This window comes from Syngnathoides biaculeatus, chromosome 2, assembly GCF_019802595.1.
Source record: "Syngnathoides biaculeatus isolate LvHL_M chromosome 2, ASM1980259v1, whole genome shotgun sequence".
In the NCBI taxonomy this organism is placed as follows: Eukaryota; Metazoa; Chordata; class Actinopteri; order Syngnathiformes; family Syngnathidae; genus Syngnathoides; species Syngnathoides biaculeatus.
In genome coordinates this window covers 26685412-26708288 of record NC_084641.1, presented here as the reverse complement: position 1 = coordinate 26708288, position 22877 = coordinate 26685412, and the positions used below count along the sequence as shown (strand labels likewise).

Below are 22877 nucleotides of genomic sequence, written 5' to 3'. Positions count from 1 at the left end.
ACAAAATGTCCATCCATACATTGTCTTCGCCGCTTATCCTCACAAGGGCCGTGCGAGTGCTGGAGCCTATCCCAGCTGTCAACGGGCAGGAGGGCGGGGCACACCCTGAACTGGTCGCCAGGCAATCGCAGGACACATCGAGACAAACTACCCCACTCACAATCACACCGAGGGGCAATTTAGAGTGTCCAGTTAATGTTGCATGTTTTTGGGATGTGGGAGGAAACCGGAGTGCCCGGAGAAAACCCACACAGGCACGGGGAGAACATGCAAACTCCACACAGGCAAGGCCGGGATTGAACCCGGGACCTCCGAACTGTGAGGCCAACAATTTAAATGAATGAAAAGTTAATGCAAATTGTATGAATGTGATGAAATTAAATTCATAAGAATACAAATGTAAAAAAAAAATGGCTTTTATCTGAACAAATTGTATGATAAAATTGAGTGATTAATTAAGCCCATAGGCTCTTTCTCTTCAGGTGTTTACTATCCGCCACCTCAACTCCAAATCAACCAGAAACTGAACCTGTGTTAAGGTGCAAAGTGGTGAATGTAAAATATGATTGGTTACACCATTAATCCATCCATCCAATTTTCTTAGCCGCTCATCCTCACAAGGGTCCCAGGGAGTGCTGGAGCCTATCCCAGATGTCATCGGGCAGGAAGCGGGGTACACCCCGAACTGGTTGCCAGCCAATCGCAGGCCACGTGGAGACAAACAGCCGCACTCACAATCACACCTAGGGGCAATTTAGAGTGTCCAGTTAATGTTGCATGATTTTGGGATGTGGGAGGAAAGCGTAGTGCCCGGAGAAAACCCACGCAGGCACGGCGGAGAACATGCAAACTCCACATAGGTGGGTCCGAGATTAGAACTGTGCTTTACCAGCTGAGCCACCGTCCCGCCCAACCAGAAACAAACATTTCCAAACATACAAAGACAGTCTCCGAAGTTTTCTTCTTTGCTCCACTGTAACTAGCAATTTATCATTCATACTCCAGCTATATTGCTGGGGTTTATCGGAAAATTCCTAAAGATCATGAAAGTCTGCTGTTTATAGAAAACGTTTTTGTTTTGATGGGATTTTTTTTTTTTGGGGGGGGGGGTTTTGTTTAAAATGTGTTTTAATGTTGAAATGTGTCGGTGGACCTTGAATGCCATGAATGGAGGTTTACGGCCCTGTGGAGCAGGATTCCGCCTTTTATACAAGTGAGTGAAGGTTCATTTGTCTCCTCCAATGCAGCTGGCCTTGCCTTTTATTCTTCACATAAACCTCATGTGCAAACTATTGCCATCCTAAAACTAGCACTAGTCAGGTAAAGTGACAGAGGACAGTTTAGGGATGTAAAAAAAAAAAAAAAAAAGAATATGCTGGGAGCTGCTGTAAAATGAATAATCGTATAAGTCTAATTTTTTTGTACTGTTCTTGTCCTTTGATATGCAATCAAGGACAGTGAAAAAACGAAATAGGACTGATGAAGATCAGCTGATGTAGAGCTCTTTTTTAAAAACCTTTTTAATGGGCCTATAGCATTTTTTAGTTTTGGACCATAATTTGTGAAAGCACTCAGGGACCGTATTTGTACATCTAACCCAGAACCCATTCATATTTAGAGATATCTGACACAGGTGCCCAAGGTAACTGAGTTTTTGTTTTGTTTTTTACATGTTTTTCATTCCTCGATCACACTATCTTTATTTTCTTTCAAACCTGCAGAGATAATTCTTGGTGAAATATGTATCTCTTTATTGTTACTTGTTTTCCGTGACCTGACCAACACGGATTCCCTTTTCCCGTGTGTTGTCATCACCAAGCCACCGGATTACACTTTAAGGAATGAGCGGGCGGCGTATGAGGGGCCGCAGACATGTCACCTGACGTCACCGAGCCAACAATTTTACCAAGCAATCAAGTACATACAGTGTGCGCTACCAACAGCTAATTCTGATATCAAATGCTCAGCTGTGGATCCGCAGCTGTAGTTACCTTTTGGATTTTATATAAGCGTTTCACCCTCCGTGCCCAGACTGTGCATGAATGGCCCTTGTAGAAAAGTGTTCACGACTGCCATTTACATCCTTTTTGCAAAGTTCACCACCATCTGTCCCTCAAAGTTCCTTTCCTGGATGTTGTGCTTAACCTGACAGAGGAGGTTAGAATGGAATCCCCTTGGACTATGATCTTTGAAGATGATATTGTGATAATCCGTGAAAGCACGGAGCAGGGGGAGGAACAAATAGAAAGATGGAGGCATGCACTGGAAAGGAGAGCAATGAAGATTAGCCGAGCTAAAATAGAATATATCTGCGTGAACTAGAGGGGCGGAGGGGAAGAGTGAGGCTACAGGGAGAAGAGATAGCGAGGGTGGACGACTTCAAATACTTGGAGTCAACAATACAGAGCAATGGGCAGTGTGGTAACGTAGTGAAGAAACGGGTCCAAGCGGGGTGGAACAGGTGTCTGGTGTTCTATGTGACAGAGGAGTATACGCTAGGATGAAGGGCAAAGTTTATAAAACAGTGGTGAGGCTGGCCATGATGTGCGGATTAGAGACGGTGGCGCTGATGAAGCAACAGGAAGCAGAACTGGAGGTAGCAGAAATGAAGATGTTGAGGTTCTCTCTTGGAGTTAGCAGGATGGATAGGATTAGAAATGAGCTCATTGGAGGGACAGCCAAAGTTGGATGTTTTGGAGACAAGGTTAGAGAGAGCAGACTTCGATGGTTTGGACATGTTCAGAAGCGAGAGAGTGAGTACAATGGCAGAAGGGTGCTGAGGATGGAGCTGCCAAGGAAGAGAGAGCGAGAGGAAGACCAAAGAGAAGGTTGATGGAGGTTGTGAGGGAGGACACGAGAGCAGTGGGTGTTAGAGAGGAAGATGCACAAGATAGGCTTAGATGGAAAAAGATGACACGCTGCGGCGACCCCTAACGGGACAAGCCAAAAGGAAAAGAAGAAGAAGAAGGAATTCGCCGTTGACTGATTTAAGCATCTCTCCGAAAGCCACAAGCATTTCCTTTCTGTATTTCCAGACGGTGGCCAGAATATTAAAAGAGACAGAACTGCTTTGGCCCGAGACAACGACCTCCCCAGCTTTAGGCAATGCTTTGTACAATTAGCATTCTTCCCACCGGAGAGTACAAAGAAAACGTTGGCTGCTTTGTTTGTTAATTAGTGGTGTGGCCTCAGAGGAGCAGAACCATTAAATCACATTATTTTGTAAGCGGTGCAAAAGAATGACAACGTTCATTCGTCTTAAAGCGAGAACCGTGCGCGGCTCAGTGAATTCACAACCTGTTGTGGACTATAGCTATTAATAAGACTGGGAATCGTTGTCTGACTAGATTTTATGGCCCCAAGGCACATATTTTACAATTGAAAAATGTCACTGCAAACAAACACACGAAAATTTCACAAAATGTGGGTACATTAATGGCTCTATGTACTTCTTCCCATCTAATCGAGGAGCGTGGATTTGTTCCGGTTGTCACTATGCCTCACTGGCGTAAATAGATAAACACAGATACAATATTTCTCTAAAATAAATGAGCTTTTGAGCATTTATGTAATTATTTGCAATTTCCCACGGTACTCCTGAAGCGCGCTCACGGCACGCTCATCTGCCCCAGCACGCTGGTTGCGAATTACTGGTCTTGGGTAAATATCTGTCATGTGACTGCAATCAGAGGAGGGTGTCATCTGCCTTTTGGAAACTGGAAAATTATAGCAGCTTCCATCCATCCATTTTCTTTGTCGCTTATCCTCACAAGGGTCGCAGGAAGTGCTGGAGCCTTTCCCAGCTGTCAACGGGCAAGAGGCAGGGTACATCCTGAAATGGTTACCAGCCAATCGCGGGCCACATCGATAATCATGAAATAAACATGGAAAAATCATCCATCCATCCATTATATTAGCTGCCGATCCTCACAAGGGTTGCGGGAGTGCCGGAGCCTATCCCAGCTATCATCGGGAAGAAGGCAGGGTACACCCTGAACTGGTTGCCAATCAATTGCCGCGGACATGCAGACAGACAACAGTCACACTTACAATCACACCTAGGGGCAATTTAGAATCCCAGAATTAATAGATGTTTTTTGGGATATGGGAGCAAACCGGAGCGCCAAAAGAAAACTCATGCAGGCATGGAGAGTACATGCAAACTCCACAAAGGTTGGGCAAAGATTTGAACCCCGGTCTTCAGAACTGTGAGAGGTAACGCTCTACAGCCATGCCACCATGCCACCCACAGAAATTAGAACAAACAAAATTTTGTGCTTGCATGGGTTTTCTCCGGGCACTCGAGTTTCACTCAAGAACATGGATAGTAGGTTGATTGATGGCTCTCAATTACCCATCAGTGTGTTTGAGTGTGAATGGTTGTTTGTTTATCTGTGCCCTGTGATTGGCTGGTGACCAGTTCAGGGTGTACACACTAAATCTTGGCCAGAGTCAGCCGGGGAAAGGCTCCACCCAAGTAAGGATAAGCGGGATGGAAAATGAATGAATGAATGTGGAAAAGTTTCAAGGCCTCTCACACCTTTGGAATGAGCTACAAAGGAAAATTGGCGAGGAAAACTCTCACAAATGTTTATCGGAACAAACAAACAATCTGCACTCCAACAACTGAATTTTAATTTTTTTTTTTAATTCAATTTCCATGTTTGTGTAATGGTCATTTGGCTTAGTACTTATTTAACTCGGGATCTAATTATTCTTTTTGAAAGGGATCCCTAAAAAAATGCAGTAGGTTTAAACAATTGAAAAAAATAACATGGCTGATAGAGTAAGGAGGAAGTGATTAATCCATCCATTTTTTGAGCCGCTTATCCTCACAAGGGTCGCAGCAGTGGTGGAGCTTATCCCAGCTATCATCGAGTAGGAGGGTTGGAACACCCTGAAAATGGTTGCCACCCAATCGCAGGGCACATGGAAACAAACGAGAGGAGAGAACATGGGACTGGGAGTTGAACCCTGGTCCTCGGAACTGTGAAACCAATGCTCCGACCAGTTGCTCCATTTTGCCGCCCACAAAGAAATATTTGAGTGGTAAATGCAAAGAAGAAACGTGACAAGGACAATAGAGCAAAACAGCCCAAGACCAGTGAGTTCATACAAACACATCCCTTGGGCTTCTTCGACTGCAGTTCCAACAAAGAAGAGTTCCTATCGCCCACCTCGGCGATGATACCAGAATACTGACCCAAAACCATTGTTCTTGAGTAGGGCAGAGAGGAAGCCTTTGCGCTCCTGAGCCACCAACCCACAGAGGAAGACTTAATCTGTCAGGCGGCATGTAAAATGGACCCGCATGGGTTGATCATCCGGTCCTGTCACCAACAGTCCTTGTCTTTGATGAAGTCTTTTCATCCTTGGTTGGGCTTTGGGCTTTGCGCTTGCCACACTTTGTCTTATGACATGTGTAATTTCCTCCACACTGGCCTCATCTTGATAGCGAGCTAATAGAAACTCTTTCCAGATCCGCTCCAAATGAAGACAGATTTTCAGATGGCCAAGCAGTCTCATTTATAATTCCAGTCTATCAACATGTTTTAAGTGGATTAAGCTCGCACTGCATGACGAGCGTGCAGGGTAAGGCTTTGAGTGAGCTAAAATGGTTTCCCAAAAGTTTTGGTGACATTTTTATTTGCGCTGCGCCATTGCAGATGGTGCAAAAACGTTTGCAAATGGTTGGATGGAAGGCAAAGGAATCACGGCAAAGAATGAAAATGTATTTCGAGTGCTCCGTGTGCTCGCTGTGTGTGTCAGGCAGATGGGTTTTTGCCGTCGGAAAAGTTAAACATCTGTATGAAAATGAAGTTACACACAAAGTGCCTGTGTACGCGCATCTACAAATTTATACAAGGATAAACATAAAAATCAATGAATGTGTGTGTCCTTCAATCCAATGTTTCTTTGACACATTCAATCCATCAATTCAAAGTCTGACTGTTTGTCGGTCTTCAAACTAATCCAAGAATGTGGCTCTAGACTTGTACCTACTGTTTTCTTCTTCTTCTTCTTTTCCTTTTGGCTTATCCTGCTAGGGGTCGCCACAGCCTGTCATCTTTTTCCATCGAGGCCTATCTCGTGCATCTTCCTCTCGAACACCCAACTGTCCTCATGTCCTCCCTCTCAACATCCATCAACCTTTTCTTTGGTCTTCCTCTCGCTCTTTTGCCTGGCAGCTCCGTCCTCAGCACCCTTCTACCAATATACTCACTCTCTCACCTCTGGACATGTCCAAACCACCGAAGTCTGCTCTCTCGAACCTTGTCTCCAAAACATCCAACTTTGGCTGTCCCTCTAAAGAGCTCATTTCTAATCCTATCCAACCTGCTCACTCCGAGCAAAAACCTCAATATTTTCATTTCTGCCATCTCCAATTCTGCTTCCTGTTTCTTCAGTGCCATCGTCTCGAATCCATACATCACGCCCGGCCTCACCACTGTTTTATAAACTTTGCCCTTCATCCTGACGGAGACTCTTCTGTCACATAGAACACCAGACACCTTCCGCCAGCTGTTCCAACCTTCTTGGACCCGTTTCTTCACTTCCTTACCACACTCACCATTGCTCAGGATCGTTGACCCCAAGTGTTTGAAGTCGTCTTTCCTCGCTATATCTTCTCCTTGTAGCCTCACACTTCCTCCTTCGCCCCTCTCATTCACGCACATACATTCTGTTTTACCTCGGCTAATCTTCATTCCTCTACTTTCTAGTACATGCCTCCATCTTTGCAATTGTATCCAGTGTATGATCTAAAAATCAACTTCAGTTGATGTGAGAAAGATGACAATATCATAGACCACATACATTTTGGGAGGAATTTTTGGCATTTCACCTTATCATGCTAGAAGGTTTTCAAGCTCAAATGAACCCATAAGACTATTTACATCAATGCGAATCAGTTTCCCTTGCCCAGATGTGGGTCACCATGCCACCCCCAATCTGGAGCAAGGCCTGGAGATGGAGCTTGAAGGCAAGCACCCAGCGGCCTGGCATTCACCCATGGGGCCCGGGCAGGCACAGCCCAAAAGGGTAACGTAGGTCCTCATTCCCATGTCTCCACCACCTGTGGAAGGGATAATAGGGTTCAGGTGCACTGTGAGTTGGGCAGCGACTGAAGCCAGGGACCTTGGCAAGCCGATCTCTGGCTACAAAGGCTGGCTCTTGCAATGTGGAACCTCACCTCTCTGACAGGGAAGGAAGCGGATCTGGTGTGTGAGGCGTAAGTTCTGACTAAATATAGTCGGGCTGGCCTCCACACACAACCTAGGGTCTACTACCAGTACCCTTGGTTGGACTCTCTCCTTCTCTGGTTGTCCATGGTGAGAGGTGCCGGGAAGGTCTGAGTCTACTTATTGGCTCCAGCTTGGAGCTTGTACATTGGGGTTCACTCGGGTGGATGGGAGGGTAGCATCCCTCCATCTTCACATAGTGGGAATGGGTCCTGACTGTTGTTTGTGCCACTACACCAAGGGGCAGTTCAGAGTACCCAACCTTTTGAAGTACTTGGACTGGTTGCTACAGAGCGCCTCTGATGAGGATCGTATTGTTCTTCATTTCTATGCTCACATGGGGGATGACAGTGAGACCTGGAAGAGCGTGAATGGATGGAACGCCCCCCCCCCCCCTCCCCCGACCACCCCCCCCCACTGATTAGAATCTAAGCAGTGTTCTGTTATTGTACTTCTGTCCTCATTATAGATTGTCCATAATGAACACCATGTTCATGCATGAGGATATCCATATCTACAAATGGCATCATGACACCCTAGACTGGTGTTCGATGATGGACTTTGTGGTCATGTCATCAGATATGCCGCCTCATATCTTTGACACTCGGTAGTACTTTCGTTCCCCACTTAGGGTCATTGCCCTCGTTGCCCTCATTTTCGTTGAAACCTGATAAAATACATGAAATGATAATTAGAATTATTTAATTTTCATTGCAGCATTTTTTTCTGCACTTGGTTTATTTCACCTTACAGGACTTGTAATAAAATTATTTTGTCCTGAAAACTCTTGCATAAATATTCTTATCTGTTTTCACAAAACAATTTCTATTTCACAAAATTTCTAAGTACAAAACTAATTGTTATACTTATGCAGTGTGATATTTGCTGCCCCACAGTGCCCCACGTGGCTTGAGTCCAGTCCAGTTATGTATTTGGACAATACAGGCCTGAATTCTCGTAAACATTTTACACACACCTCAGTTGGCGGAGATTATTCGCATTTTCAACCCTGATGACATTTATGAAGAGAAGAGATTTAGTGGAAGGGTTGGAAGGTTTTTTTTGGGCTCGGTGAACTCAATGTTTATACTGTAATGCATAATTATGTCCAAGCATCATATCTCATATCCTCTCTTCTTGTTGTAGGCGCTCCTCCTTCCAGGAATGAGTGAAGCCGCCATGCCAAGTGATTCACACAGTACACTTGTCCAAACGGCGACCTTTGGGGCTGATTGCAATGGAGTTTCTTTTTTCCACTTTATTTTTTATAAAATAAATACTGTACATGCTGTACGACATATTTGTTCTTTGAACAATTAATAAAGAGACAACGAAATATAATAATTAAGAAGAAAGAATGCTGGATTACATTTTAGTATGCATACAGCATGTACAAAACGTGATACCATGTTGACCTAATGACAAATGTGCACAATTTTGGCGATATCGCTTTCTAAGCGTTCCCAGATAAGTCAACGTTTCATAAAATGTCTGAAATGATGAAGATGAAACTGTTCATAAGTCAATGCTCTTTTATGTGTTCAAAAGTATAACGCTGGGTCTAACCTTGTCAAATTCTCAGACAAATTAATACATCACACAGAAAGTGGCACTTTGAGGTCATATTTGGAACTAAATGATAGACTCCAGCTCACCCGCGACCCTCGTAAGGATAAGCAGCTCAGAAAATTGATGGATGGAGATATATAGATATATATATTGATATACTTCTGTGTTCTGTTATATACTGATGTGAATAACTGAGCCATTGTGTGTTTGTATGCTCTTTATCCTGAGAATTAAAAAAAAAACTTGAACTGTTTAATGATTAATAGTGATTTCCGTCCATCCATACATCCATTTTCTTAGCTACTTATGCTCACGAGGGTCGCAGTAGTGCTGGAGCCTATCTTAGCTGTCAACGGGCAGGAGGCGGGGTACACCCTGAACTGGTCGCCAGCCAATCGCAGGGCACACGGAGATAAACAACGCTTGCGATCACAATCACACCTAGGGGCAATTTCAAGTGTCCAATTGATGTTGCATGTTTTTGGGATGTGGGAGGAAACCCACGCAAGCGGGTCCGGGATTGAACCCGGGACCTCAGAACTGTGAGCCCAACGCTTTCAAGCTGTCCCACCGTGCCGCCCTAGTGATGTTGTGCTCTTATTATTTTAGACTTGTATTAAAACAAAGAAAGCAATCAGGACGTTTTTGTTTTTAAGTTATAAAGTATACAAGTTGGTCTATAAAGGCCATAATTCACCGGTCCGACCATCTTGGGAATAGATTTTCCTCCGAGTGGCCCCAGAGCGAGAATGAGTTTGACGGCCTTGATGTAGAGTAACCAACTTTGAGGAGCAAAATAGCAGGCAAATTACCAAGTGCTGAGACAAAAAGAACGTTTTTACTGTAATACACGATTATGCGAGACAGGGACACGGGGTCCTGAACCTGAAACCGAAAATAAATGAGTACGTCGCCACTAGTCCCGCTGTGTCACCACAGAACAGGGACCCATAAATTCAAAAGTACATTACGATGATAAATATTTATAAGATAACCTTTATTAGTCTCACAATGGGGAAATTTGCATTCTATCGGCAGCAATGGTCGATACGGGAAATCTAAAAATAGCATCCAAGAGAAAACATTCGTCTGCCAACACGTCCACGAGATGAATTAAATAACAAAAACAGCGAAGCCATCATTTATTAACAATGTACATGAATCTATCATGATCATGTTGTGTAATTGAACAGTATGCTAAATTATTTTTAATCGTACTGTAATAACCGTCCCATGGTAATGTTCTTGACGGAATCTTTTCGGACAATTGCAGCTCTGCGGTTACAGCCATAAGCTAATAATGGGAACATAATGGGAATTCTTTTCATATATATATATATATATATATATATAATATATATAAATATGGTCCAATTGCCGCTGTGTGGTGGGGATGAACCAAGATGCATTCCTCCAGAGTAGGTGTGCTTGTTTCTTTTGGGGCAGCCAACAACAACACCCTTATTACAACTGCTATAATTGAGCAAGCCCGAAGGCGGGGTGGAGAAATGCGGTGTAGCTCATAAATGTAAACCTAGAGGCACCCCGTGTCAACCCTGGTGTTCCAGTCGCTAACGGAATGCGACTGAGGAGATCAGCTATTTGCATCGCGCGGTTGTCACCGGGAATAATTCAAAAGCGAACGGCTCCAAATCGTCTGCTCCAGCGAGACTGTGCCTTTGATTCTTGTCATTTTTAGACCGTTTGTTGATTTTCTTCAGAGTGCACACACATTAAATCGTGGACAAATCATTTCGTCCCATTTATCAGTGACTGACTAACACGGCATCCCAGCATCGTAATTTTGTCTCCAGCTGGATGCAAATCACGAGCTCTAAATTGATTGTGGAGTCAGTGCGGAGTAACTGGTCTGGAGGGATACCCAATAAAAATAAATTGAAAAAAAAGGAAAACTAATTTAGTTGAGGATCACTAGTGCAATTAGTTTATACAGTTTGGTCATGGCTCCATTTGGAAAGGACACACTTTCAAATGAATAATCTGCTCTTTTTAACGAGAATTCACAGAACCCTTGAAAACCTGCACAAAGACAGTGAAGAAAATAAGTATTTGAACACCCTGCTGTATTGCAAGTTCTCCCACTTAGAAATCGTGGAGGCGTCTGAAATGTTCATCGTAGGTGTTTGTCCACTGTGAAAGAGATAATCAAAAAAGAAACATTCAGAAATCACAATGTATGACTTTTTTAACAATTTATTTGTGTGATACAGCTCCAAATAAGTATTCGAACACCTGAGAAAACCAATGTTAATATTTGGTACAGTAGCCTTTGTTTGCAATTATAGAGGTCATACGTTTCTTGTACTTTTTCCACCAGGTTTGCACACACTGCAGGCGGGATTTTGGCCCACTCCACCACACAAATCTTCTCTAGATCAGACAGGTTGAAAGACCCGGCCACGACCCATCTTCAATGCTCTGACTGTGGGAAAGAGGTTGTTCCCCACAATCTCACAATACATGGTCGGAGTCATCCTCTCCTTAATGCAATGCAGTCGTCCTGTCCCATGTGCAGAAAGACACCACCAAAACATGACGCTACCACACCCATGATTCACAGTAGGGATGGTGTTCTTGGGATGGAACTCATCATTTGTCTTCCTCCAAACACAGATGGTGGAATTATGACCAAAAAGTTCAATTTTGGGCTCATCTGACCACAAAACCTTCTCCCATGACTCCTTTGTATCATCCAAATGGTCATTGGCAAACTTAAGACGGGCCTTGACATGTACTGGTTTAAGCAGGGGAACTTTCTGTGCCATGCATGATTTCAAACCATGACGTCTTAGTGTATTACCAACAGTCACCTTGGAAACGGTGGTCCCAGCTCTTTTCAGGTCATTGACCAAGTCCTGTCGTGCAGTCCTGGGCTGATTCCTCACCTTTCTAAGGATCACTGAGACCCTGCGAGGTGATATCTTGCATGGGGTTCCACTCCGATTGAGACTGACCGTCATGTTTAGCTTCTCCCATTTTCTAATGATTGCTCCAACAGTGGACCTTTTTTTCCCCACCAAGCTGCTTGGCAATTTATCCGTAGCCCTTTCCAGCCGTGTGGAGTTGTACAATTTTGTCTCTGGTGTCTTTGGACAGCTCTTTGGCCACATTAAAAGTTTTAGTCTTATTGATTGTATGGGGTGGATCTGGTTCAGGTTAATCCATGAAGTGGAGGTGGACTTTTAAAGGCGGACTAACAGGTATTTGAGGGTCAGAATTCTAGCTGATAGGCAGGTTTTCAAATACTTATTTGCAGCTGTATCACACAAATAAATAGTTGAAAAAAATCATACATTGTGATTTCTGGATTTTTCTTTTAGATTATCACTCTCACAAAGGACATGCACCTATGATGAAAATGTTTAAGTGGGAGAACTTGCAATATAGCCGGGTGTTCAAATACTTATTTTCTTCACTGCATTACAGTTCCAGCAATGTTGACTGTACAAGTTACGGTAAATCTAGCGGAACATCCCAATATATCAAATGCACCCCGTGCCATGTTCTAATATTTCTCTACATGAATAAGTCAGACAGAGAAGAGCACCCTGCAGCATTTTGACAGTGCACGTGTATGTTGTGTGTGTATACGTGCATTCAGCATTCTCGAAGCGTTTGTATCCACTAAGAAATGTCTACAAAGTCGCCTTTAAACAAAGAGTGCAGACATCAGAAGAGGAGTTGGAGCCAACTTGAGTAATAAAAGATATATGGATCATAACAGCTCATTGAGGTTGTTCTTTGTGCGCATGCGGACCCGGGAAAACGCTGAGCAAGCTATCCAACTTTGTTACGGCAAATTCTACGACCGCAACTTTGGGAAAGGGGATTGTATTTGATTGTATTTTATCACCCCGAACGTAGCCCTCCGAAAAGCAACAACCCGGCATCCAAAGCAGTCAGCCTTTTCCTTTTATAGTTTGTGGGCCAATTAGCAACTTCTGAGGAACAACACGAGCATCGACTCCTTTTGTTTTACTGTGACGCTTCATCTTAATTGCACAAACACCGCCTGCATATACTACTGTCCTTCTTATCGGACTGGAGCTGAGTGCTAAAATTTTTCTCTCCCCCTGTGAAGTGAATCAAAGTCCCCTTAGATATGATTAAACGGCAGAATGTCCTCTTTTTATAATTAGCCCTTTCTTTAATAATAGTCGTCGGCTAATCTCATGGTCATAAGCAATGAAAGGTTACAGTGAAATTCCAAACACATTTGCACCCATTCAATCATTTTCTTCGCCGCTTATCCTCACAAGGGTCGCAGGGAGCGCTCGAGCCTATCCCAGGCAGAAGGCGGGGTACACCCTGAACTGGTCGCCAGCCAATCGCAGGGCACGTGGAGGCGGACAACAGTCGCACTCATAATCACACCTAGGGGCAATTGACCCCTCCGTAGAAATTGCGTCATCCGGGTCACTGACCAATCAGACGCCAGAGATCTGCATAAACCACGCCCCTTGTTGGCGTCCGCTATTACTATTGGTCCAGTATAGCTTTTGATAGCTTTTATTGCGTATTTGGGTTCTTTCACAATCGATATGGTTAAGAGGTGTAGTCACGGACTTTGTAATAGTGACGACAGGTATCCTAAAGGCTAGTTGCTGGAGTTCAATTCGTACCCTTTCCAAAACCGAAGACCGAGTACGAAAAATGTCTTCGATGGATCAAACTTTGTGGAAGACGGCATGATCAACTGAATCCATCTAAAATCAACCGGAACAGAAGACAGAGTACGAAATATGTCTTTGATGGATAAAACTTTGAGGAAGACCGTATGATCAACTGAATCCATCTAAAATCAACCGGAACAGATATGTTTGCACGAAGGTAAGCCCCATATTTGATTTTCAATACATGTCTCATATAAATGAATTAGCAGTTCTTCGCTTGCATAACATAGCTACGTGTGAATGATTGACACACTTGATCTGTGTTGAGCGATATTTTGCGATGATCTAACTGCACAAACGTGTCTCTGTTGTCGGCTACCGAGCTAAGCTAAACCGGACTAGCGAGTCCTAAAAGCCTTCGACGTGCACCGATACACCAAGACTGAAGGAAGGATGTTTTAGGACACTATAAAGTAGTGATTGTCGTACTCGGTCGGGACTTACGTAGGTTCGGCACTAATTCAAGAATAATTATTGAGGGGAGCGCGTGACGTTACACCAAAAAAACGAGAGAAACAACTCGTAAATCAAGCCTCGCCTTCTTTTCCTTCATACAGCTCACAAACGGCTATACAGATACACATGCAGATTCTGCACACAAGTGTGATATGTAACACGAAAACAGGAAACTGTCAATGACGAATTCGTCTTTGGGTTATAATATATTATATTATGTGGCTTCTCGGTCTTCCTCTGTCTCCGGAAAGATCTCGCGCTATCAATGGTTTCTCCGTCGATATGCATGCAAATACCATTGAAATACCCCTCGCTGAAATACTTGAAGCCCTGCTGTCTGCTTTTCAACGATATTTCACTATTCGCTAAGAATGCGAGTGAGAAATCAGCTGGTAAATCAGACAATTTCGCTCTAGTCTTTTCTTCCTGCGTCGCCATTTTTGCTAATTGTTTGTCTGAGGTTAGCACACGTGGGGTGACGTAACTTCAGGAGGCGTGGTTAAGTGCCCTGTACGGAGGGGTCAATTTAGGCCAGGGGTCGGGAACCTTTTAAACTGAGAGAGCCATGAATGCCAAATATTTCAAAACGGAATTTCAAAAGACCCATGCAATATTTAAAAAAAAATTAAATGCAGGTGTATTTGCGCATTTATGTAGAATCAACACTTTTAGAGTGCAATAAAGTCTCTGAATTCTTTTAAATAACATTTTTATGATGTTGCAAACCAATGATGACAAAAGCGCTTCTTACCATGAATGCGACTTCAGGTGCTTCCCGGTTTTGCAAATGGTTTGATAGTCTTGTTTCGTACATCCTCATTTTAATCTTCACGGAGGCGTTGAGATTTCCGTCAATTAATCATGAACATAATTCAATTAGATTTGCCATCACGCTGGTAGGATGGTGAACAGTTCTTGCCGACAAAGGCGTGTCTTTTATTTGTTTGATTATCTTGTCTTGATGCAAAGTTGGCTAAGTGTTGATTGGCAACGTCGAGTACGAATGCTTTGCCATCCTCACCATCTGTGAATTTCCACACACAGCAGAAGCCTCCCTCTCCACAAAGGCTGTCCATTCTAATTCTTGTTGAAAACTTCGTTACTCCTCATACATTTTTCTTTGAGCGACCTTTGTCAAAAGCGTTTCCATAATGAATTGTTACACGATCAGAGTTAAACCCTTCGGCACCTCTGGACACCGAATCCCACGCAAAAATTACGGCAACTCACGAGGCCAAACTGTCTCTACGTCACTTGCGTTGCCTCACACACCTAACTACAGTAACCCCACAAGGACAACCCTTCTCTGCACGACAGAGCTCACATGTACAAAATGTCGTTATGAGCAGTAGTCCCCAACCACTTATATAAAATATATAGTTTAAAAAAAAAGCATAAAACCGCCGGATAGCGTATATACATCAAGCGGTATGTCGATTGTTTGAAGCCAGTTAGTCGCCATCTTGGTACTCCCAAAACGTGTGTAGGAGGTGGTTTTCCAGGTTGGATTATGGTTGGGTTGTTCCTCAAAGTTTGGCATGCAGAATTAAAACTGGTGGTGTGAGCTTGACATTTTTTCAGTTCTAGTAACACGGAAGATTTTTACTTCGCCTTTACTTGGTAAGCCAAAAAAAGGCTAAGTGCAAAGGAAAGACATATAACAAGGTGACTACCAGAAACCTTGCATATTACCTCGTTAACTTTTTCTACTATCATAACATAGCAAAAAAAACTAACCATTTTTTTGTCAATCAGTTAGATATAATATTTCAGAAAATGTGTTTTCTTGCTTATCGACTGATAGAAGTTTGGGAAAATATTGACATCGCTTTTTCAGAAAAAAAATGTCGACCTACAAAGGGGAAGCAGAGAGTGAACAGTGAACAACAACGACCGTAAACAAAACTTTGTTCAAGTGAATTAAGCTCATCAGAAAATGTAAAAAAAAAAAAAACTTTACAAACAAACTTTAACGGTGTCAAAGTAAATTTTTCTAATTTTTCTAACTTTTTTTATTATTATTAAATACTCCATGAATGTTATTTTTCAACAGCTGAAATAAATTTGTCAGTTTGAACAATTTCCCTCAGTTGGCGACCACAGCCCGAGCACTATCTTAAGGGTAACGTTTAAACAAGCCTTCAAAATAAGATACAGATACGCTACGAAAATGAATTTAAAGTGCACGACAATTTTAACTCACCATCACGCTAAATCGAGCCCTGAGCTTGTTTCTCTGCAACGAGGTGGTAACGAACTGGGAGACAATGACACCCGAAGTTTGTTATTTATATCCAGTCTATTACGTTGCTTTGTTTTGGTCGCTGTCACTCCAGAAAACCCCGTTTTACAGATATGTCAGAAATGAGAGAAATCTTTGCAGCGGCTGTCGTAATTTAAACACCCTTGTGAGCGATTTGCCTCTGGGTAACCATCTTATTTTCGTGTGTAAGAGAAGCATCTACATCCACAAAGCTCCTCAAAATGGCGCGACTTTAAGGGAGTGTTTTGATGTGGTTAATAACTTTCTTTTTCTTGGAAGTTGTCGGCTCTTCTTTGATCTCTTCACTGGGCCTTTTCCCCATCGAAAAGAAATTTTTCCAAAGATGTGTTTTTTCAAGATTGCGGGGGTAAATTTGGCGCTCAAGTGATCGAGATATTTAACCCAGACAATCCGGTCATTTGTCAAAATAGGGTTAGAGTTTTTCAGACTCGGATAATGAATACAGCGGAACTAATTGTTACTTCGGCGGCCCGGTACCAGCTGATCCATGACTCGGTGCCGGTCCGGGGCCCGGTGGTTGGGGACCACTGGTTATGGACAACCACCAAAAGGGCCACGAGCCATAGGTTCCCTACCCCTGACTTAAGGTCTCCAATGAATGCCTGCTTTTTGGGATGTGAGAGGAAACCCCACATAGGGATGGGGAGAACATGCAAACTCCACACATGCGGGGACAGAACCCGTGTCCTCAGAACTGTGAGGCCAATGCTGTACAGCTGCTCCACCGTGCCGCCCAAATTCGCATTATGCTGGGAATTTCATATGCACACTTCCATGTTTTTGTTTTCATGCTAATTTTTTTTTCCCGTGACTGCTGAAGCCCACCACTGGGTATTGATATACTTTGTATTTGTGAATGTGTGTGTGTGCGACCTTATAATCCCCCATTCACAGGTGTCAAACACGAAAGCTGCGAGCGGTCGACAGTACCCCAGAGTGCAGTCGCTGCATTCTTGATCAGGACTTTGCGTGTATATGCAGACATCTCATTACGAGGGGGAGCCAGCTCCAGCGTGGTGCTCATGGCTGGGGTGGGAGTGTGACTAGTGAGGGGGGGAGTCGGGGTTGGGGGTGCGTGCTGGAGGGGGGGGGGGGGGGCAAGGGCGATGACAAGGATTCTCTGAGTAATGGGCTCAAACATCAGCACGCCATTAAGTGGACCCGCGGTGCACGTTGCAGCCCGACGGGCCCATTACGAAGCAAAGCACAGAAGCAGCCGAGGCGTCTAATGGTGGTCTTCTTTTACAATTGAATCTTTTTGAACATAACTCAGAAAGTTGTTGGGGATGTGATTGTTTGAGCCAAGCTGCACACGAGTGTTAACAAGGACGTGAAAAGCGCCCTCCTCCCCGTACAGTCTTGCTGAGTTTTTCCATTAGTCTTTCACAGGCTAATTTGTGCAAAGCAATCAAGAGTGACCTGAAGCAGGATCTCTACGGTCAATATGTTGATGCCTTTTGCTGGGGGACAATCACATTCTGCTCCCTCATATTTATCCAAATCCTTTCTATTCACTCGGGATGAAACAAGGAGGGCACAGGGCTGCGATTAATCCTGTCCAGTATTCTTCTTGTACTTGTACTGTAGCTAAGCTTACGGCCATGCTACCCCGAGAACGCCCGATCTCGTCAGGTCTCGGAAGCTAAGCGGGTTTGGCCCTGATTAGTACTTGGGTGGGAGACCGCCTGGGAATACCGGGTGCTGTAAGCTTCTCTCCCCGGCTGAAATGCAGAGGAGTTGCGTCAGGAAGGGCATCCGGCGTAAAACTGTGCCAAACAAATGTGCGTTCATCTGAGATGACTCCCAACGGGACAAGCCGAAAGGAAAAGAAGAAGAAGATTGTGCTGTAGCTACTGTAGAGCAGGGGTTGGAGTCAGAGGAGAAATGTGTTTTCTATCTAACATTCTTCGGTGCACCGGGAGGTTCATGGGAAAATCTGATCTCAGTGTTGGATCTGGAAGCGTTCAGTGGCGAGCAGAGCTGGTGCAAAAATGCGATTAGTTCCAGGGAGAATTTTGTTTGTGGAGCACATGGAATGACTTGCTTTGCTATTTTCACCCATGGGGGTCAACAATACAGAGGAATGGTGAGTGGGGTAAGGAAATGAAGAAACAGGTCCAAGGGGGGTGGAATACTTGGCGGAAGATGTCTGGTCTTCTATGTGACAGAAGAGTCTCCGCGAGGATGAAGGGCAAAGTTTACAAAACAGTGGTGAGGTCGGCCATGATGTGCGGATTAGCGACGGTGGCACCGAAGTGACGACAGGAAGCAGAACTGGAGGTGGCAGAAAAGAAGATGTTGAGGTTCTCGCTCGGAGTGAGCAGGTTGGATAGGATTAGAAATGAGCTCATTAGAGGGACAGCCAAAGTCGGATGTTTTGAAGACAAGGTTAGAGAGAGCAGACGTAGATGGTTTGGACATGTCCAGAGGCGAGAGAGTGAGTATATTGGTTAGGAGGGTGCTGAGGATGGAGCTGCCAGGCAAAAGAGCGAGAGAGAGGAAAACCAAAGAAAAGGTTGATGGATGTTGTGAGGGAGGACATGAGGACAGTGGGGGTTAGAAAAGAAGATGCACGAGATGGGAAAAAGATGACATGGTGCGGCGACCCCTAACGGGACAAGCTGAAAGGAAAAGAATAAGAAGAAGGCTGACCGTTTTTCGAGAACGGTACATAAAATAGCTCAGCAAGTGCAGCAATCCCTCCCAACTACACAGACTATTGGAAATGTCTCCAGCCGATGAAACAACCGGCGAGGGAAGACAGGAATAGTGCCGGGTGGCTGTCGGAGGATTGCGGGATTTAGGAACTTGGGCTTGAGCGGCCTGCCTGGCGCTGGTGTCCATAACAACAACTAATCTTGAGTGAGAAGTCGTACATTTTTGCCCACTCATTTCTATGTTTCTGATGTAGCATGTTTGCATTCAGAGTTGTGTGAGCAAGATTTGCAATTGTTGTTGTTTTTTTTTTTTTTTTGTTGCTTCCTACCAAGAGACCAGAAATAGGCAGTCAAACTAACCGTGACTCATGATGCATCTGTGAGCAATAAAAAAATAGACATAGATACACAGTATAACTTAATATATATTATATATATGTAAAACATACATTTGGTATTGATTCCGGATGTCAGAAAATACTCAAGAAAGCATATTTTTCCTCACCCAGTCTGAATATCCAGCAGTTCCAAAAGCTTCATTTGCACCTACCTACATGACATTGTTCTATCCATCCATCCATTCATTTTCTTAGCCGCTTATCCTCACGAGGGTCCCGGGAGCGCTGGAGCCTATCCCAGTTGTCAACAGCCAGGAGGCGGGGTCCACCCTGAACTGGTTGCCAGGTAATCGCAGGGCACATAGAGACAGACAACAGCCGCACTCACAATCACACCTATGGGCAATTTAGAGTGGCCAATTAATGTTGCACGTTTTTGGGGATGTGGGAGGAAACCGGAGCGCCCGGAGGAAACCCACACAGGCACGGGGAGAACGTGCAAACTCCACACAGGCGGGTCCGGGATTGAATCAGGACCTCAGAATTGTGAGGCCAATACTTTACCAGCTGATCCACCATGCCACCATCGAGCCTATCCCAACTATTTGACAAAAAAAAAAAAAAACGTAGTGTGGGGTTTTATTACATAATTTATGGATTTTAATATGATGGTCCGATGTGCTGGATACCAGTTGAACCACTTTTGCTGAGGAAACAATTTTTCCAGCAAACCATATTTTCATATCTCTACTGGTCCTGCGGGTTGAAACTCATTTCAGGTCTGATGATAATAGAGAAAAAGTCACTGATGGTGTAGCGGTACACACGCCTGCCTTCGGTGCGGGCAGCGTGGGATCGATTCCCGCTCGGTGACTGTGTCGATATCTGGCTGCGACTGACAGGCGACCAGTTCAGGGTGGATCCCGCCTTTCGCCCGAAGCTAGCTGGGATAGGCTCCGTCTTACCCGTGACCCTTGTGAGGATAAGCGGCTCGGATAATTGAATGGATGAGTGAGAACAGACAGCAGACTCAAAGACTCTTGTCCCGATTGATAAGGCAAATGCCCCGAAGCTGTCGCAGTCATCATCTTACGGTTTCAGAAGTCATTGTGACGGCGCTCCTCCGAGTCATCTTCCAGCTCTCATCTGCTACCTGTTTCAGTGGCGCCTTTGATGACTCAGAGAGGAATCGCACACAAGATGCAGCAGACACGAGTAGGTCATCTCTCGGTTGGGAGGTGCAATTTTATCGGGGCCGGCAGCAGCTTTGGCCGCATTTTTCTCTTGGACCTTACTCAGTGTCTCGCTGCACTGAATGAGCGCTTCATAAAGATCGCGGTGATCGCACACATTTAAAGGATCAATAACTCGGTTTAATGGCGATGGAGTAGGTGGTCATAAAGTGTGTGGAAAAAAAATAAAAATAAAAAAGTTGGAAGTGAAAACTAAACTTCAACACCATTCATGAATAAAATGTTGATGAAAAAATGCTAATGTTGCTGTAATTAATTAGAGAAAACCGAGCATTTTCTGGATATTAAAATTAAATTAAAAGAATGTATCTTATTTGCAGCTGAATCACACAAATAAATAGTTACAAAAAAAACCATACATTGTGATTTCTGCTTTTTCTCTCTCACAGTGGCCATGCGCCGACAATGAAAATTTCAGACCCCTCCATGATTTTGAAATGGTAGAACCTGCAATACAGCAGGGTGTTCAAATACTCATTTTCTTCGCCGCAAAGGTTAATTTTCGACATACGCACGAACAATTAAGATGAATATTGCATTTATACAATGTCAGTGATGGAAGCGGGAGTGAGTCCTCGCAAGCTATTAGCACGGCGGCAGATTAAGCATCACTTACAAAGCGGCGCCACGGAAGCAAAAAGCGGAACTCGGCGTCCGTGCATGTCAGAGAGAGAAAAGTGTCTCGTCCTCTCTGGAAGTCAAAAAAATTCACAGATGTTTTGTTTGCGCGCTGATGAAGCTCCATCGCGCGCCATGAAATATTTAAATACACTTCACCTGTTTAAAAGGATGATGCAAGGCCTTTTTCGTGGATGATTGTGCATCATATTCTTGAAGAACAATTATGTATATGACACCGCGACTTGTTACACACTCCTTGCGACGGAAACATAACTTGCATCACCTTTTTGAAAAAGCTTAAAGGGGACACGTGACTTAGTAATTCCATTTTCTGAAAAGTGGTAATTTGGCAACTTGCTTGGATCCTCAACAGCGAGTGAAAGACTCAAGAGACTGCGAAAAAAATATGTATCTCACCCAGAAGAATTATTAGAAATAGAATTGATTTTAATGAAGATGATGATTCAGGGCAGAATTTTTTTAAAAAATGCATAATTTAAAATCTATTTTCATGGCCACTTTTTTTTTCTTTTCGATTTTGTGGGGCTAGGTCAGCCAACGTATTTTGGTCTGGTTTGTTGTCAACCCGGAAAAGGATTTTGAGGTACTTTCTGAGCAGTATATACAATATTAGCTATCACCGTCAGCATCGGCGGTGAATATTTCATTTTAAGCTTTGACGTTTTTGTCAAGTTATTAGATAACTATTGTGAATTGCTACAATGTCGTTTATACAAATAGCGAGTGTAGAGGTTTGGAGTTGATGGTGTGGATAAAGCGAAATATAGTAAGAGTTTATTGTTTACCATTGCTTTGGAGGTGATGTTTTGGAATATGAATGTATTTCTTGCTTTATGAATCATGCCATTCATCCTCAAGTTTGGCAATGCCGCTGTCTCACAGTAATAACACAGTTATACACGTCTAGGATTTTTGCAACGTGATGGTGACGGGTTTACGTCACCGAAGTCCCAGGTCCCAAACTCCGCGCCGCTGTATGGAACGAAAAAATAAAAATCGGTATCGTCAAGCATCTCGATGTTTGCTTGTCTGGTAACTTAGCAGTCTCTGTGCAGACATTTGTGCTCGAGTCAGACACTCAGAGGAACGCAAAGTTATCACACGAAGCCACACCAGCGTGGAGAAGAAACTGCAGGAATATGAAGGAAATGATTGTTTGGATATGTAAAAGTTGAAAGTAGCAGATGTTGCGCCGACAGTCAGTTCACTGGCTTTGTTTACTGGTGCTTCTCCAAGCGTTGTTGCTTAATGAGGACTTCCAGGTATTCCGCCGAGACGAGACATTTTTAGGGTTTCTGTTCTGTCTACAGTAAATTCTGCAGTAATTGTCTTTATCCCACAGCTGATCCCCTGGACCCGGACCGTAATCATTAAGTCTGCCACAGTGAATACACTTCGGTGACAGCAAAAATGGAACAGCTTGACTGCATGTCAGCATCTAGAGGGCTCCCAAGAATCCATTAGGGGAGATGGGGCGAGAGGTTCAATCCATCATTGACACAGTAGTGACTGGTAGTTTTCTCTACGGAGAGCGATAAACTACCACCACCATACCCGGACTTCCCTATCCTCAGACACTTCATCCAGCTCTCCCGGGGGGGGGGGATATCCCGAGGCGTTCCCAGGCCAGCCGAGAGACGTAGTCTCCCTAGCGTGTCCAATAACAGAACACTGTTTGGGTTCTGATCAGGGTCTTATCGTCATTGCCTCCGTGATCATTGAAATCCCCTAGCAGGAGTATCT

The 22877-nt window shown here is 44.0% G+C and overlaps 1 protein-coding gene and 1 non-coding gene across 4 annotated transcripts in view; one reads left to right on the top strand and one right to left on the bottom strand.

Annotated features, from left to right (window-relative positions):
• grm4 (glutamate receptor, metabotropic 4) overlaps positions 1-22877 on the bottom strand; it is a 174506-nt gene that overhangs the window by 148931 nt on the left and 2698 nt on the right. The window contains exon 1 of one of the 3 annotated variants that reach the window (XM_061844047.1): positions 14712-15253. The exons of the other annotated variants lie outside the window; for them this stretch is intronic. The gene's annotated coding sequence lies outside the window, so the exon portion shown is untranslated. Of the gene's footprint in view, positions 1-14711; positions 15254-22877 lie in introns of those variants that run through there. 3 annotated transcript variants of the gene reach the window in all.
• LOC133497338 (5S ribosomal RNA) lies at positions 17836-17954 on the top strand. The gene has a single exon (XR_009794031.1). It is a non-coding gene; the product is annotated as a 5S ribosomal RNA (ribosomal RNA).